The 17,426-nt window shown below is 31.3% G+C and overlaps 1 pseudogene; it reads left to right on the forward strand.

The window, feature by feature from the left end:
* The first annotated feature begins 5,403 nt into the window (after positions 1-5,403).
* LOC110784707 (glycine-rich RNA-binding protein 3, mitochondrial-like) lies at positions 5,404-16,292 on the forward strand (annotated as a pseudogene).
* Positions 16,293-17,426: the final 1,134 nt, after the last annotated feature.

Genomic DNA, 17,426 nt, shown 5'->3' on the forward strand with positions numbered 1-17,426 from the left:
TAACTTCATAATGAACCAAGCTTGAGCAATTTTGTGCTCAATCATTTCTCTTGGGTAATTAACTTTAAATATGAGTATGATCTACTCGCGAACAAACCCAGTCAAAGATCTGTCAAACTTTTTTTTAAGTTAATAAACAAACTTGAATAAACAAATTAAGCACGTTAAGTAAACGAGCCAAGCTCGAACAATTCTACGGCCGACTCGTCAATTTTGGTGAAGGTAATTTAAGGATATATACCTTATTTTAATAATCTCAAGCTCAAACTCAAAATGAAAAAGAGCATGTTCGTGAACTAAGGCCGAACATACAAGTTTGGTTGAGTTTTGACCGAGCTTGTTTGCGAGTAGTTCGCGCCGTGAAAGTATCGGCTCATTTGCTCCACTATTTTGAACAATTTGAAATGGAAATCATATATTGGTTTTCCATATTAATTGAAAATAAATGGGGGAAAAACACTTATTTTGAAATACTTAGAACTAAAAATTATTCATGGTAACTACTAAAAACATATATGGTACCAATATACTAGCCAACAACAATTTCAATTATATCTTGATTTGAATAGTTCCATCTACGTTGTTGGTGGTTACCTTAATTACTATGAAAAAAAGTACACGCAGGTACAATTGGCGGATGCTCAAATTTAAGTTTCTCAAATTCAATTATCTTGGTGGTTCTCCAACATTTTGAAATTACCAAAACACGAACAAGGACTTTGTTCTTAACTTTGTGTGTTGGTTATGTCCATCTACATTGTTGGTATTTATCTTAAACAATTTTTAAATATAAATAATTCTTAATTTTCTAGGATATTTTAGTATACTTTTTATTCAGTTTTACCTTTGTTTCATATTTTGTAGCTTCATTAGTTTAAATAACGATTTTTATTTTTTTAACTCGTAATTATATAATTATTTATGCATTAAAACCAATTAAAATAATAATTATGTTTGGTCATGCCCAATACTATGTATGGTCATTGTCAATCTGCATTACGTTGATGATTTGTTTGTAATGTCCAACCTCACATTTAGTAATTACCACATTTCTATAATTAATTTCAAAACCAACAATTGCCGTCGTCTTCTTCCATTTTAATGCATTATTCATCAAATTATTCCTCATACTCCCAGTAGCTTTCGTGGCTTCAATGTTTCGAGTAATAGTTGAATTAAAAAAAATTATATCGTTTGAATATAAAGATGGGTTGTTAGTAGAATTTGGTAACACATCTATCTGAAGCATAAATCAATAAAAAACTTGAAAAAGGCCAAGCATTTTAACAAATTAGAATAAATCCATATTAAATTTGCAAAGACAAGCTCAAAGAAATTCATTCAAAAATCCATGAGTTAATGTACAAGGATTAACTTGAAAAATTATGAATTTAATGCTCATAAACATAAAACCAAATAAATTTTCAGATATAAATGATAAAGTACAATCAAATAAAACATAAAAATCTAAAATACGATTTGAATCTCCATGTTCATAGCTTTTGTTGGTGATAGTGAGGGTATGATGCCCGAAATCTCTTTGAGAGCTTCGAATTTTAGAGAGAGAGAGAGAGAGAGAGAGATAGTGGTTGGAGAAGTGGTGAGGATTGGTTAGGGAGTGATGTGAATTTGGGCTTGGGCCTAGGTAAAGAAGGCCATCGAAAACATACGTGTAGCTTTGCCCAAATTAATTAAAGTAACTACTAGTAATATACATGGTAATTGTCAATCTTCACTACACTTATGCCTTGGTTTGTCATGTCCAACCTAATATTTGGTAATGACCATAGTTCTATAATTAATTATAAAATCAACATCTCTTATCCTATTTTCTATTTCAACGCACTGTTCATCATCTTCTCCCTCATACTCTCAGTAGGCAGTAGCTTCCATGGCCTCAAAGTTCCGAGAAATAGTTGTAAACTTCAAAAAAATTCCTAAGAGCTAGACCTACACTACAAACTTTATTTATAGATCTAAAACAAATACACACTAAATTTGCAATACTTAGATCTAAATTTTGGGACAACCAAAATGAACCTCCAAACACGCAAATTCAAAGAAAATTAGTAGAGAACTTCACCACGCAAATTGGAATGGTAAATTTAAAACTTAATTTCGTTTTAGAAAAATAATTTGAGTTAAAAAAACTTTAGGGGGAAATTTTTAGGAATTTTTGTGAGGAGAGAGAAAATTTTGGGGTTTTAACAAAATTTGGAGATGAAAATTTTGGAGAACCGCCAAAATACTTGAATTTGAGGAACTTAAATTTGTTGAACCGTCAATTGTACGTTGCGTATTTTTTGTCCTAGTAAGTTAAGGTAACTACCAACAACATAGATGAAAACTATCCAAAACAAGATATATTGACATTGTTGTCGGCTAGTATATTGGTAATGTTCATATATGTTGTTACTAGTTACCATGAATACTCTTTAGATCTAATTATTTCAAAATAAGTGTATTTCCCAATTTGTTTTCAATTGATATACTTTAATTAATATGCAAAATCAATATAGGATTTACATTACAAATCATTTACAATAGGGGAGAAAATGAGTCGATACTTTCGCATACTACTCGCAAACAAGCTCGGTTAAAACTCATTCAGGCTCATTTGTTAAAGTTAATAAGCAAGCTTGAACAAAAATGTAAGCTTGTGAAGTAAATGAACCAAGCTCGAACAATTCATTCTCGACTCATTAGCGTTCTTGAACAATTCGTTTGAATTCGTTATAAGTGTTTCGTGTTTAAATTGAAATTAAAGTCCTTGTTACTATGAAAATTTAGCCATGGTTTTTATGTTGAAATATTACACTACAAAATGAGAGCCTTTTAGAAACAAAGTTTGGCAACTGAGTTATGTACTGTTGCTAAATAGAAACCCACGTTTTTTTTTGGTTGCCAAGTTAAAATGTTAGCAACGATGCTTTTATTTGTCACCTTTGGAAACCATTCTTCTTACTATTTGTTGCTGGATGGCATCATATTTCTTATTTGTAGCCATTTAGCAACCAACTATAGAAACATGTATTTGATTTGTTGCAAATGGAAATAAATTATTTTTAATATTTGTTTCTAGATGGCATGATAGTTTTGTTTTGTTTCCATTTAGTAACAAAACATGGCAACGAGTACTTGATTTATTGCCATTAGAAACAAGTCATTTTACTATATGTTTCTAAAATATGCAATCATATATTTTTTTTAAATAGATAAAAAAATAAATTATTGTTAGCAACATAATATGAAAACAAATGTTTGATTTGTTGCCATTGAAAATAAGTTGTTTTACTATCCGTTGCTAACTTGGCATCAAATTTTTATTTTGTTTTCATTAGAAACAAGTTATGCTAAAATTTGTTGCTAAGTTAAATGTACGTTTCCATGAGCCTTGGAAAGTTCGTTTAATCCATTTTAGCAACCAACTATGGAAACATGTATTTGATTTGTTGCAAATGAAAACACATTATTTTTAATATTTGTTGCGAGATGGCATCATAGTTTTGATTTGTTTCCATTTAGTAACAAAACATGGAAACGAGTACTTGATTTGTGCCATTAGAAACAAGCCATTTAACTATTGTTGCTAAAACATGGAATCAGATTTATTTTAAAAAAAAAGATAAAAAAATAAAAAAGTTTTAGCAACACATTGTGAAAACAAATATTTGATTTATTGCCTTTGAAAATAAGTTTTCTTATTATCCGGTGCTAACATGACATAAGATTTTTAATTTGTTTTCATTAGAAACAAGCTATGTTAAAATTCGTTGCTAAATTATATGAACATTTCGTTATGGTCAAAAGTTCGTTGAATCCGTTTTCAACAACCTATAGCAAGTGATTTTTGTTTCGTTGTCATTAGAAACAAGTTTATGCTTTATTGTTTGCTGCTTTAATGGCCTTAAATCTTAATTTTATTGGTTGTCAATTAATTGATAAAATTAAAAAGTTATTCAAATAGTTTTAGCAACATGCAACAACAGCCTACATATGTAGACGATATGATTTATTGTCACGGGAAACAAGTGGTATTACAATTTTGTTAGAATGACATCAAACTTGTTTTTTTACTGTTGCAAATTGGTGATTAAATATATTTTTATGATAATTACCTAAAACTAGGAGTTGTTTATTTCATTAAGTTTGGCTAGCCTTATCTGAAAGAATTCAAATGTCAACGTGTGTAAATGATCTTGGTGACTGCATGTAATATTCTTTTGTGATCATAAAAGTCGATTAAATAAAGGTTAAATAATACATGTAAGAAATTAAATAAAGTCTATTAGCGTGTGGAAAAATCAATTATATATATTTTATATTCCATACTATGCAGCATTATAGAAAAATATACGGATAGAGAACATATCTAGTTGTAGGGGAAAAACGATAATAAAATAGAAAATCTGGATTTAGTGAATTAAAGTATTTTAACGGTAGAGAATTGAATCTAAGAGTGTAAGGAGTACATGTCTTTACTTATTGTAATTAACGTGTGATAGTACCAGTTTTTACTTTGAGTAGTTAAATTGTGGATTCTTCTCGAGCTTGGTTAATATTGAACCAAGTACAAATCACAACTTAATAAGTTATGATCAATAGATTATGCATGTTAGGTCAATTTAAATTCAGATACGTTAAAAGGTGAATATAACACACTTTATTAATTATCTTATTCAGACTTATCTGAAATTACTAGACCTTATCGATCTCAATTTACTTTTCATGAAATAAGTAAAAATCTATAATTATAACTAAAACAGGCTATGCTTACATCAAATTTGTACACATGTACGTTAACCGAGTAATAACTATAATTTTAGCAATAAACAAATAAAATTATTTGTGTTGTGCAATACTCCGTATGACTTACCTAGTAAGGTGAACATAACACTATCTTTATAAAACCTTAGTAATTATATGTAAAACATTTTGATTCATAGTATTGATAATTTTATTTTATTTTTCATAGTGACCAATCTTTACAAATGAAATTCAAATATCTCAAACATGAAAATTCAAATATAATTGGTGAAACTTAGTCTTACATATCTTTTCAAACGATTACTCACTTGAATTTATGCGAACTTATTTGAACTTGTTTTTAATTATACTTCAAACTTGGATAGCCCTTTATAAAATTATTGATTTTGACTAGATTCTTTTTTATTATTAAAACTGATTTTTAGTGGTTGAAAACTAATTTTTACTTTTAATAACTTATAATTATTACCATCCTTTTATTATTGTAATTTAAAACAAATTTTTTTACCATCCATTTTAAAACAATTTTTAAAGGCATAACTTTTTAGCTAGTTTTAATTTTAACGCCATTCCCAAAAAATTGACGCCTAAAACTTAAATTATTAAAAAATAAAACATTTGTCGATAAAAGAGCTAAAACAAGATTTAGGCCAACAAAAGCGGCGCGGGTCATCAGAAAATTTGAAAATAAAATAAAATAAAATTAGAGATGCATTTTCCCCCTTTTTTGTGGTCGTTATTGTTTCAACTTCAAAGTCGTTCATCAAATTACACCCAATTCTCTCCAAAACCTAAGTAAAATTGAAAACCCCTTTATCTTCCATACTTTTCTTCTTTCTTCTGTGATTACAGTTATTGCAGCGAGGGTTTATGGGAGTATGGTTTTGGTGGTCGAATTGTAAAAGGAAGCGGTATTGATGGTAGAATCGAAATAGGTAGAGGTGGTTTTGGGTTGCATTGGAAAGTTTGTGTGGCAACTTAGGTGGCGGCATCTGAAAAATGGTGGTAGATTTCTCTCATTCGGGTCGTTGTTGTCCGGGCGAGCGAGTAGGTGATTCGGCGTCTGCAATTAACATAGCGACACAACCCAATTATACTCTCTTTCAAGGAACATGGTTTGTAAGCCATTTTTCTATTTGAATCTCGCCCAATTCATTTACAGTTATGATCGTTCTATTTCTATTATTTCATATATTGTATTTAATTAATTCATTATTCTTTTGAAAAGTTCAATCAATTGTAAATTGGCAGATTCACATATGTTCACAATTCTCCTTCGCCATCAAAAAAACAATCTACAATTCTCCTTCCCTCTGTTGTTAACGAAGTAAGATGTTGAGTATGCCCTTGAAGATTTCTATAATTTTGTACTCCATCACAAAAGAGTTGTAAACAAATAGGAAATAGATTTTTTTAATTAAATTTCTGTCTAGATGGGGTTTGCTATGATTTTTGTTTTGTTTTGTTTTGTTTTGAAGCATCTTTTTTTTAATTGCTAATGTTAGTTGTTGAATCATTTGCCACTTTCTAAAAAACCATCATCGTTTGCAGCATACTTTGCATTTCTAAAGCTCAGTTTGTGTAGAGTAGAATGAACCTTGTTGCTAACAATGTTAAGTACTCCACTAACAATGATTAAAAGCAGCATGATTGACAACTTGGGTTAACATTTGCTGCTATATCTCCTTTTTCTTTGTCGAAGAAATCCTCTTTCTACTTCCATTTAAAAAGAACTTTGTGGGTTAGGAGATGTAATGGCGGAGTTCAGAGTGAGGGTATGAAGAGGGAACCATATTACTGAATTGATCATAGAAAGTTGATTCTTTACTTGTCAAGCTGCTCTTTACTCTAGCAAGTATGAATAGAACTGGTGTTTATTTTACCAGAAATAACCCGAGCACAACGTTGTGTATGTCCACCTTCCAACTGTCTATTGTTCTAATAACAAATGTCTAAGAAAAGAGTTGTTTTTCCTCATTCTGACCAGATCAAATGATATTTAAGAAACAATATATTGACATCGTGGGTGATATTGACTTGGTATTAATAGTGACTACAATCTACATTTATTATTTACTTGTTATATATTTTGTATTAAGTATTAGCTGATTGACACTAAGATTGTACATATGTTACCATAATATCATCCTGTTCTCATCACCTCCCTGCTCATCCACCCTTGAGAAAAATACGACTGTGTTGAATAATTTAGCAACCAAGAGTAAGAGCATACTAGTACTATTAGACGATCAATTATTGTGTTGGTCTGCACTTCAATTCAAGATTGGTGTATGGGTTGTTTTATCTGCAGGTGCAACTTTGAAGTTCTTAAGACCAAAGTTGACTTGTTGACTTTAATTAAGACGTTGGTTTTAGGCTCTTGATTTCTAGGCATCCTTTTCACTAATTCGCAAAGGTTCTTTTCTTTGTGGAATTTGGTGTTGCGGAATTCGGTGTTGCGAAATTTGATATGTAGTTCCATTGTTTATATTTGCCGTAGTTGTTTCCTCAGTTCTTAAATTTTCTTCAAAATCTGTCGAATAGTTATTTGATTGATTGTTGTGTTTCAATGTTTTAATTCATAAGAAATCCCTAATATTCTTGTCGATTGATTGTTGTTTGTCGATTGATAGTTATTTGACTGATTGTTGTTTGTCGATTTTTTGATTCAACTAGTAAATTTATCCAAGTTAAGTAGCACGCATTAGTTGTCAATTTTTTCTGTTTGATTCATAAGAAATCCTGCCCATGATTCCATGAAGGAAATACTGCAGTCTGTTTGATTCATAACCTGTCCTAGTTTCTTCAGCTCCCTTGATTTCTTCTCCTCCTCCTTTTATTTCTACAACAAGTGCATAGAGACTGTCATTCATAGTGTAAAGTACTCAACTTAGTAGAATAACCCCTGTCAATGGTACTCAAAAATTGTTTACATGCCTCCTCACCGAGCCACACAACTTTAACAGAATATTAACTTTGATCAAATTTGGAACCACAGAAAGACTCTGAATAGTACCATTCTTCTCCCCCTCCTACCATTAATTAGCTTCTTCTTGAGTTCTTTCTATTATTTTTATATTACTACCCGCCACTATCTTTACCCTCTTAGTATCTTCCACAAGAAAAGGTTTTTCTGTCTTCTTGGGTAAATTTTCAATTAATTTTCTGCAATTTTCAACTTTTATTTTCGGAGTGTGAGGATCTGACACGGTTACTCGAGCTGAAATGAAGAGTTAACATAGGTTATGACTGTCAATTGGTGGGAAATCACTTTAATACATTATATTTGTTGTTTGGACCTTATACATTGATTGACAATAGAGAAAAGAGAGTATAATACCATCAGTATTCGTCGGAGTTGCTGTCAAATTTTGATGATAACAAGTTTGAGAATATAGGACATCTTTGTTTATCTGATTATTTGCACTGTTTAACTCGAGTGTGGATCACATATACCAATTGCATTGTGGTGAATTGTTGATTGGTCCACTTGAGAGTTGGCTGATATTGTTGTATGAGCTAGCTGTCCGTTATGGGCCAAAAGTTATTGGAAAATATAGATCTGTTGGCTTATTTCATTGAGTTATATATATTGAAGAACCTTGCATTAAATCAGATGAAATATTTTTACAAACTCGATGAAACTAAGTAATTCTTCTAACTCTTGTTCTATAATTTATCCTTGAAAATCCACATTTACAATATTTTAAGAGTGATATGAAATGTCCATTGTTAAACATGAAGTAGAAATTTAAACATCAATATTAAACGGAGGAAGCATGTCACAAGCCAAAACAAGCTCAAAATCGTTCTCACTTGGCTCCCGAGCATGTACCTTACATATGATAAAGCCGAGGGGAGAATCGAGAAAATTGAATATAAAACAAAGTAAAATATAAAACACGAGTTATTGAAAGAAAATAAAATTCAAGAAAATAAAATAATTTAACTATAAATAGAAAAAGAAAAAGAAAGAAAGAAAGAAATTTATTTTGAAATAAGTTTGGACATGGAGGTTTATTATTTTTATTAAAATAATATAAAAATTACTCACATAAGATGTATCCTTTTTTATTTTAGAGGATATAAAAAAGGCTTAAGGTAATTACCAACAATATAGAAGGACATTACCATCACAAAATCCAACAACAATGTCCATCTATATTGTAGGTAGTTTCCTCAAGAAATTAGATCAAAGTGTTCAAAAATTAGTGTTATTTGTATCTTATAAATTATTCTACGAGCTATAGACTTGAGTTGATATTCGAATATTTTATTTGGATCCCAGCACGTACCTTGCATAAGATAAGGGCGAGGGGAGAATCGATAAAATTGAAAATAAAACAAAAATAAAATAATAAAAACACGAGTTACTAAAAGGAAATTAAATTAAGAAAAATAAAATAATTCAACTATAAATAACTAAAACAAAGGAAATTAATAAAAAAAAAACACTTACTTTGAAATAAGATTAGACATATAAAGGTTTAATATTTTATGAAAACAAAATAAAAGTAATTAAAATAAGATTTAGAGAATATAGTAAAAATCAAGAATTAAAAAAAATATATGATGTTATGGGGATTCAAACTCAGAGCTGACAAACCGCCAGTGGTAAGGATTGGTTAGTTAGGGTTAGAGATTTACATTCAAATCATTTACAATAAGAAGCAAATGAGTCGATACTTTCGCGAACTACTTGCAGCCAATCTCGATCAATACTCATCCAAACTCATTTGTTAAGTTAATAAGCAAGCTTGAACAAAAATGTAAGCTTGTTAAGCAAATGAACCAAGCTCGAACAAATTCATTCTCGACTCAATAACGTCCGTGAACAATTCGTTTGAATTCGTTTATAAGCGTTTCGTGTTTAAACTGAAATCAAAGTTCTCATTACTATTAAAATTTAGACATGGTTTATATTTTGAAATATTGAAGAACCTTGAATTAAATTAAATAAGTATATACGATTTTGTTATAAAGGTAATTTAATTAAGAATCGTTTATTATAACAAACTCGATTAAAACTAAGTAATTGTTATAACTCTTGTTCTATAATTTTGCCTTGAAAACCCATATTTACAACATCTTAAGAATATGATATGAAATGTGCATTGTTAAACATGAAACAGGAATTGAAACATCATTATTGAACAGAGGAAACATGTCACAAGTCAAAACAAATTCATTTGGTCAATATTTTTTCTATAAAATGTCAATACTAGTTTAGACCTAACAAATGCGTAAGGCACTTACCAACAATATTAAAGGACATTACCATCACAAAATCCAACAAAAATGTTCATTTATATTGTGGTTTGGCAATGACCATTTATATTGTAAGTAGCTTCCTCAAGAAATATTTAGATCAAAGTTTTCAAAAAAAATGTTCTTTTTATTGTATAAATTATTCTACGAACTATGTACTTGAATTGATATTCAAATATGTGATTTGGATCCCGAACACGTACCTTACATAAGATAAAGTCGAGGGGGAAATCGAGAAAAACAAAAATAAAATAATAAAAACACAAGTTCCTAAAAAAATTAAATTAAGATAAATAAAATAATTCAACTATAAATAATTAAAACAAAGGAAATAAATGAATAATACTTATTTTATAATAGGATTAGGCATATAAAGGGTTAATATTTTATGAAAATCAAATAAAAATAATTAACATAAAATTTATTCTTTTTACTTTAGAGAATAGAGTAAAGGTCAAAAAATCAAAATAAGAATATGACCTATGAGAGGGTTCGAACCTCAGACTTTTATGTAAAATAGAGTGGACTTGATTACATACCACCAATACAGTATTTGTTTTGTGTCATTTAGTGCATGTTTTTAGTCAACTTAACTTTGTATAACTTTAATTTTTTTGGGATTTTGGGCCTAAAACAGCCCGACGCACCGCGCATCTCCTCACGGTGAATCCAGCCGCAAATGCCCAGCCGCGAATCCAGCCGCAAATGCCCAACCGCAAGGTGGTTTAGGAGAGGTTGTGCCGCAAAGGGTGGGGGAGGCCGGTGCGAAGGGGGAGGAGGCTTCGACCGGGGGGACTAGCTGCGACAGGGAGGGGATGCGGCGAGAAGGGGTTGCGTCGGCGTCGGGGAAGGTGCTAAGTCGGCATCGGAGAAGGGGCTAAGTCGGCGTCGGCGTCGGGGAAGAGGATGGGACGGGGAGGGGGCTGCGATGGGGTGGGGGTGGGTGGGTGGGGAAGGTTGGTGGTCCGACGAGGTAGTTAAGGAGAAGAGAGAGAAAATTATTAAAACCCCAAATCTTAATTAGCACTAATTATTTCTTATCTATTTTGGAAATTAATTTTTAATATATATACTTCTATATATATATATATATATATATATATATATATATAGAGGAAGGCTCTCGTGAGAACACTTCCTTACGGTGAGAACACTTTCTATAATGGCATTTTCGTAATTTTTATAAACAAAAAAAACAATGTAATTGTTTTTCACGTTTTTTTTCATTATTTCTAATTCTGATTTTCTGGCACTCTTTCTCTCTCTTCTATTCCTCTCTCTCTCCTATTCGAACACCACCACCAATCGCCGCCACCGCTAGCCACCGCCGCTACTTACCTCTCATCGTTGCTTCTGCTCTCTTCTCGCCGCCGAATGCGCTCTCCTCTCGTCGGTCACCGTTCGCCGCTGGCCGTTGTAACTCGCCGCAATTTGAAATTCACGGTCGCCGCTCGCAGCAATCCGGTAAGTTAATGAAGGATTTTTCAATCGATTTCAATCAGCAAATTTCAATCTATGAGATTCGAGTATTGAATTGAGAAATCGATTTCGAAATCAATTGAAATCGATTTTGATTTTGTGAATTGAGAAATCGTTTTCGAAATCGATTGAAATCGATTTTGATTTTGTGAATTGAGAAATTGATTTCAATTCAAAACTCGGACAAAATCGAACCAAAGTTTGAACGAAATCGCCGGTGTTCTTCCTAGCATTTCCGACGGCAGAAGCGGTGGCGGCAGCGGCGGAGTTGGAAGCGAGGGAGCCAGCGAAATAGAACAAAAAATCCGGCGAACTCGAACCAGTAATCCAGTAAAATCGATTTTTCACAATCGATTCCACGATCTATTTTTCAGTCGATTTCTCAATCATTTTTTCAATCAATTTCGAATCGAAATCAGGTTTTCTCAATTCAGAAATTATAATCAATGTGAGTGTGATTTCTGATATGAAATTATAATCAAAAATTATAATTGAAATTCGTTTTTTCAACCTTGTGCGGAACGTAATAAGACCAAGCCCATGGAGAAATTTTTTAGAGAAGAAATAGTTTTTAGAACAAATTTTTTAGAATAATTTTTTTTAGAGAAGAAATAATTTTAAAATCAATTTAGAACATGCTTGAATAATTTTAGAAGACGCTTGAATAAATTTAGAACATGCTTGAATAAATTTAGAACATGAGCTTACAAATTTAGAACATGGTTGAACAAATTTAGAACATCGTTGAATAAATTTAGAACATCGTTGAATAAATTTAGAACATGCTTGAATAAATTTAGAACATGCTTGAATAAATTTAGAACATGAGCTTACAAATTTAGAACATGGTTGAATATTTTTAGAACATGCTTGAATTAATCTAGAACATGAGGTTAAAAATTTAGAACATGAGTTTGAAAATTTAGAACATGGTTCAATAAATTTAGAACATGGTTAAATAAGTTTAGAACATGGTTGAATAAGTTTAGAACATGGTTGAATAAATTTAGAACATGAGTTTGAAAATTTAGAACATTGTTGAATAAATTTAGAACATGTTTGAATAAATTTAGAACATGCTTGAATAAATTTAGAACATGTTTAAATAAATTTAGAACATGAGCTTACAAATTTAGAACATGGTTGAATAATTTTAGAACATGCTTGAATTAATCTAGAACATGAGGTTAAAAATTTAGAACATGGTTTAATAATTTTAGAACATGCTTGAATTAATCTAAAACATGAGGTTAAAAATTTAGAACATGGTTGAATAAAATTAAAACATACTTGAATAAATTTAGAACATCTTTGAATAAATTTAGAACATGAGTTTGAAAATTTAGAACATTGTTGAACAAATATAGAACATAGAGAGTGTAAAAGTGTTCTCACCATAAGAAGTGTTTTCACAAAAGGAGGTGTTCTCACCGGTGAGAACACCTCCTTATGTGAAAACACTTCTTATGGTGAGAACACTTTTACACTCTCTATGTTCTATATTTGTTCAACAATGTTCTAAATTTTCAAACTCATGTTCTAAATTTATTCAACCATGTTCTAAACTTATTTAACCATATTCTAAATTGGTTCAGCCATGTTCTAAATTTATTCAAGCATGTTTTAATTTTATTCAACCATGTTCTAAATTTGTAAGCTCATGTTCTAAATTTATTCAACGATGTTCTAAATTTTCAAACTCATGTTCTAAATTTATTCAACCATGTTCTAAATTTATTTAACAATGTTCTAAATTGGTTCAGCCATGTTCTAAATTTATTCAAGCATGTTTTAATTTTATTCAACCATGTTCTAAATTTTTAACCACATGTTCTAGATTAATTCAAGCATGTTCTAAAATTATTCAACCATGTTCTAAATTTGTAAGCTCATGTTCTAAATTTATTCAAGCATGTTCTAAATTTATTCAACGATGTTCTAAATTTGTTCAACCATGTTCTAAATTTGTTCAACCATGTTCTAAATTTGTAAGCTCAAGTTCTAAATTTATTCAAGCATGTTCTAAATTTATTCAAGCATGTTCTAAATTTATTCAATCATGTTCTAAATTTATTCAACGATGTTCTAAATTTGTTCAACCATGTTCTAAATTTGTTCAACCATGTTCTAAATTTGTAAGCTCATGTTCTAAAATTATTCAATCATGTTCTAAATTTATTCAAACATGTTCTAAATTTATTCAAGCATGTTCTAAATTTATTCGAGCATGTTCTAAGTTTATTCAAACATGTTCTAAATTTATATTTCGCAGCCACCAAATTGAACTTGATTTTAATTTTTGGAATTGAGAAATCAATTGAAATCGATTTTAATTGTTGAATTCAGATTTCAAAAATCGATTGAGAATTCCGATTAAAATTCGATTTTGAAACCTCCTAACAATCAATTGACTGATATTAGAATCAAAGAAATCAATTTAGAACATGAAACTGGATAAATTTCGGATTAATTTAGAACATGAATTCGGATAAATTTACTGATATTAGAATCAAAGAAATCAATTGATTTAGAATCTCAGAAAAACGAAATCGATTGATTTAAAATCGAAATCGAAGAATCGAAGAATCAAAGAAACCTAAATCGAAGAATCAAAGAAACCTGAGAGTTCGAACTCCGATTCGCGAACCACAACCACCGCGATCGGTGATGAATTTCTGCGAGCAGCGGCGAGCGACGTGAGGAGAGAAGAAGCGGCGGCGTAGAGGAGAGAAGAAGCGGCGAGAGATGAGCAGCAACGGCGAGTGGCGATTGGCGAGTAGCGATTGGCGAGCTGCGGCGAGACGCGAGAGATGAGCGGCGGCGAGCTGCAACGAGAGGTGAGAGATGAGCAGCGGCGGTGATCAGCGGCGGCGATCAGCGGCAGTAGCGTTCGAAAAGGGAAGAGAGAGAGAGTAATTGAAGAGAGATAGAGTAACTGAGGAGAGAGAGGAATTGAAGAGAGAGAGAGGAATTGACGGCGATGATTTCATAAATTAGGGTATTTGTTTATAAAAATTACGAAAATGCCATTATAGAAAGTGTTCTCACCGTAAGGAAGTGTTCTCACCATAAGGGAGTGTTCTCACGAGAGCCTTCCTCTATTTTTCGACGTTTTACAACTTTTTAATCTAAATAAAAAAGATAAAAAAAATCAAGAAAACCCGTCCCCATTTTTCGACGTTTTACCACTTTTTACCCCCCTCAAGTTGAGTACTTTGTCATGCGACTGTCCGTGTATGTTTGAATTTGAGTGTTTTCCGTTTTCAAAGATGTGAATTTGTGTAATTTCACTCAATTTGTTGTGATTCTGGTTAATTTGCTGAATTAGATGTTTTCTCTGTCCGGTATTAATTGCTGCCGAATTTCGACCCACTAGCATGCCATCATTTTTTAAAGAAACAACCTTTGATAGCATTTATGTTGCGAATTTTGATCTCATGTGCATTTCATTGTTAGATACTTAGAGTTAGATATACCATAATGTTAGAAAAGTTCATTGTTAGTTATTGGAACAAGTGTTATGTTTCATGTTGTTTTGGTGGGAAACAACTATATTTATCAAGCACTTTGGGAATTATGGTGAGATTACAAATTCGGTTATTATGAAAGACCGTTACAGTGGGCAGCCAAGGGGTTTTGGATTCATCACTTATGCGGACCCTTCAGTTGTTGACCTAAGTTATGGAGGATACTCATATCATAAACGGGAAAATGTATTATGAGTGGAGTTTTGTGGGAATATTGGTACTTTTGTACTCTTATTATCCTTTTTCAATAAGTTTTTGTTGATCTTTGTAGAAACCTAGAAGGTGAAAGAATTCAACAGTTTGTTCTCAATTTGTGTTTTCTGTTAGTTTACTTGCTTGTGCTTTTCTTTGTTATCAGGTCGAGATTAAGCGTACTATACCCAAAGGTGCTGCCCAGTCAAAGGATTTCAAGACGAAAAATATATTTGTTGGAGGCATTCCTTCGAGTGTCTCAGAAGGTATGTTGTTTTATTTGCATTAATCATGATTGATTTTTGTAAAATTTATATGGTGATCATTATAAGCATGCATTTGGTATTTGGTATTTGGTATTTGGTATTCGTCTTTTTCGTGTGCATACATACGATGTTACTCAATGTTAATACTTGACTCATCATATCTTTGATTAATTTTGAACATCTCAGATGAACTCAGAAGTTTTTTCTCCCAGTTCGGGACGGTGGCTGAACACCAGATGATACGAGACCATGAGACGAATCGTTCTCGCAGGTTTGGATTTGTTGTATTCGACAATGAAACCCACTGTAGCTCCTACTTATGGTAGCAACACTAGGACCCGTTTTTATGGGGATGGTAATGCTGGTTATGGAGCCCCCTATGGGCCGGGGCTTTTGATGGTGGGTATGGTGCAGGTAATAACTATAATAGGATGTCGGGAGGTGTTGTTGGTAGACTTGGGTATGGAATTAAGCTATGGTAGTGCAGGGCAATATGCTTCTTTTGGAGGTAGTAGTTTAGGGGCCTATGGATCGGAGGAGAGTCATCCCTTGGGTACTCTAGCAGATTTGGTCGCTATGGTGCAGGATTTAGTGATGCTTACTCTGGAGGCAGTTTAAGTGGATATGGCGTAAGTCAAGGTTATGGTAGCTATGGAGCTTCAGGCTATGGCAGCAGTTAACTTAATATTATTGAATTTATTTTACATTGTAAACTAATATTTTTTTCCTTTTATCCTTCATAGATGATATGAAAAGTGTTTTTTATTCTTTATTTTCTTTACATAAATTTGGATGTTACAACAACCCTTGTCAAGATTCAAGACTCTTCTATAAAGTTTGACGATAGTAAAGATAAGATTTTATTTTAGAAGAGTTTTGGGAAATGAAATACCATAAGTGACGATATGAGATTTTTTTTTTTAAATAAAATAAAAGTCTGGCATATAGTAAAGTGCATTTAGATAAATCTTAGCAAAGATAATAAGAATAGATATTTAGATGATCAAAGAAGTGTGTTTAGAGTAGAAATAGTCCATTTAGATAAATCTTAGCAAAGTAGAAAAATAGAACAATGTTACTAGGTCAGTTCATATATTTTCATCAAAGATTTTTCTTATTTAGAGTAAAATTTTAATTTTAGCTTTGGTCTTACAATTAGGCCAATTAGGGATATCATAGACGGAGTATAAGAGTTTTTCATAAACTTATATTCCCGTATAAAGTATAAGTCATTGTATTTTAACTATTGTTTTTTGCCGTGCATCGCACGGGCTTCAAACTAGTGTTTACACAAAAATTAAAAAAAAAAACTGATTTTTGATATTTTCTAAAATTATTTAATTAATTTTTGGATATTTAAAAAAGATAAAATAAAATAAAAAAAGGTAAAATAAAATTAATTTATGTGGTCCAAATTAATTCCCTTATTATCATCAGTGGCGGAACCAGAAATTGTAGTTTGGGGGGGCCAACGGTTCACGATCGAATATATTATATTTTTCTAAAAAATAATACGAATGATAAATTTTATTGCACATAATATTTCAAAGGTTTAAGTAATATTCCTTCGACTTTCTTAAGTTCTATTCAAAGCAGTAGAATATAAATTAAGTATATGAATATTTTTACTTATAAGAGAATAGAGATAGAGATTAACAGATTAATAAATTATCATACAGTTCCACAATGTACACTTATAGTATTATAAAAAATGATTAAAAGATTGTTATTAAGGAAATAACGTAAAAATGAGTAGAGAAACCCGAAAATTGGTGTAAATACTTTAAACATTGTAAATTTAAGTATAACATATTTGTGAATTTTAGATAAGAAATATTGAATTTTTGAACCTTTACCCAATAAATTGAACTAAGTTGTATGGATTTTTTCCAAAAAAATCATAATACCGTGGTATTAGTGGGGTAAT

This window comes from Spinacia oleracea, chromosome 6 (genome assembly GCF_020520425.1).
Source record: "Spinacia oleracea cultivar Varoflay chromosome 6, BTI_SOV_V1, whole genome shotgun sequence".
Lineage (NCBI taxonomy): Eukaryota > Viridiplantae > Streptophyta > Magnoliopsida > Caryophyllales > Amaranthaceae > Spinacia > Spinacia oleracea.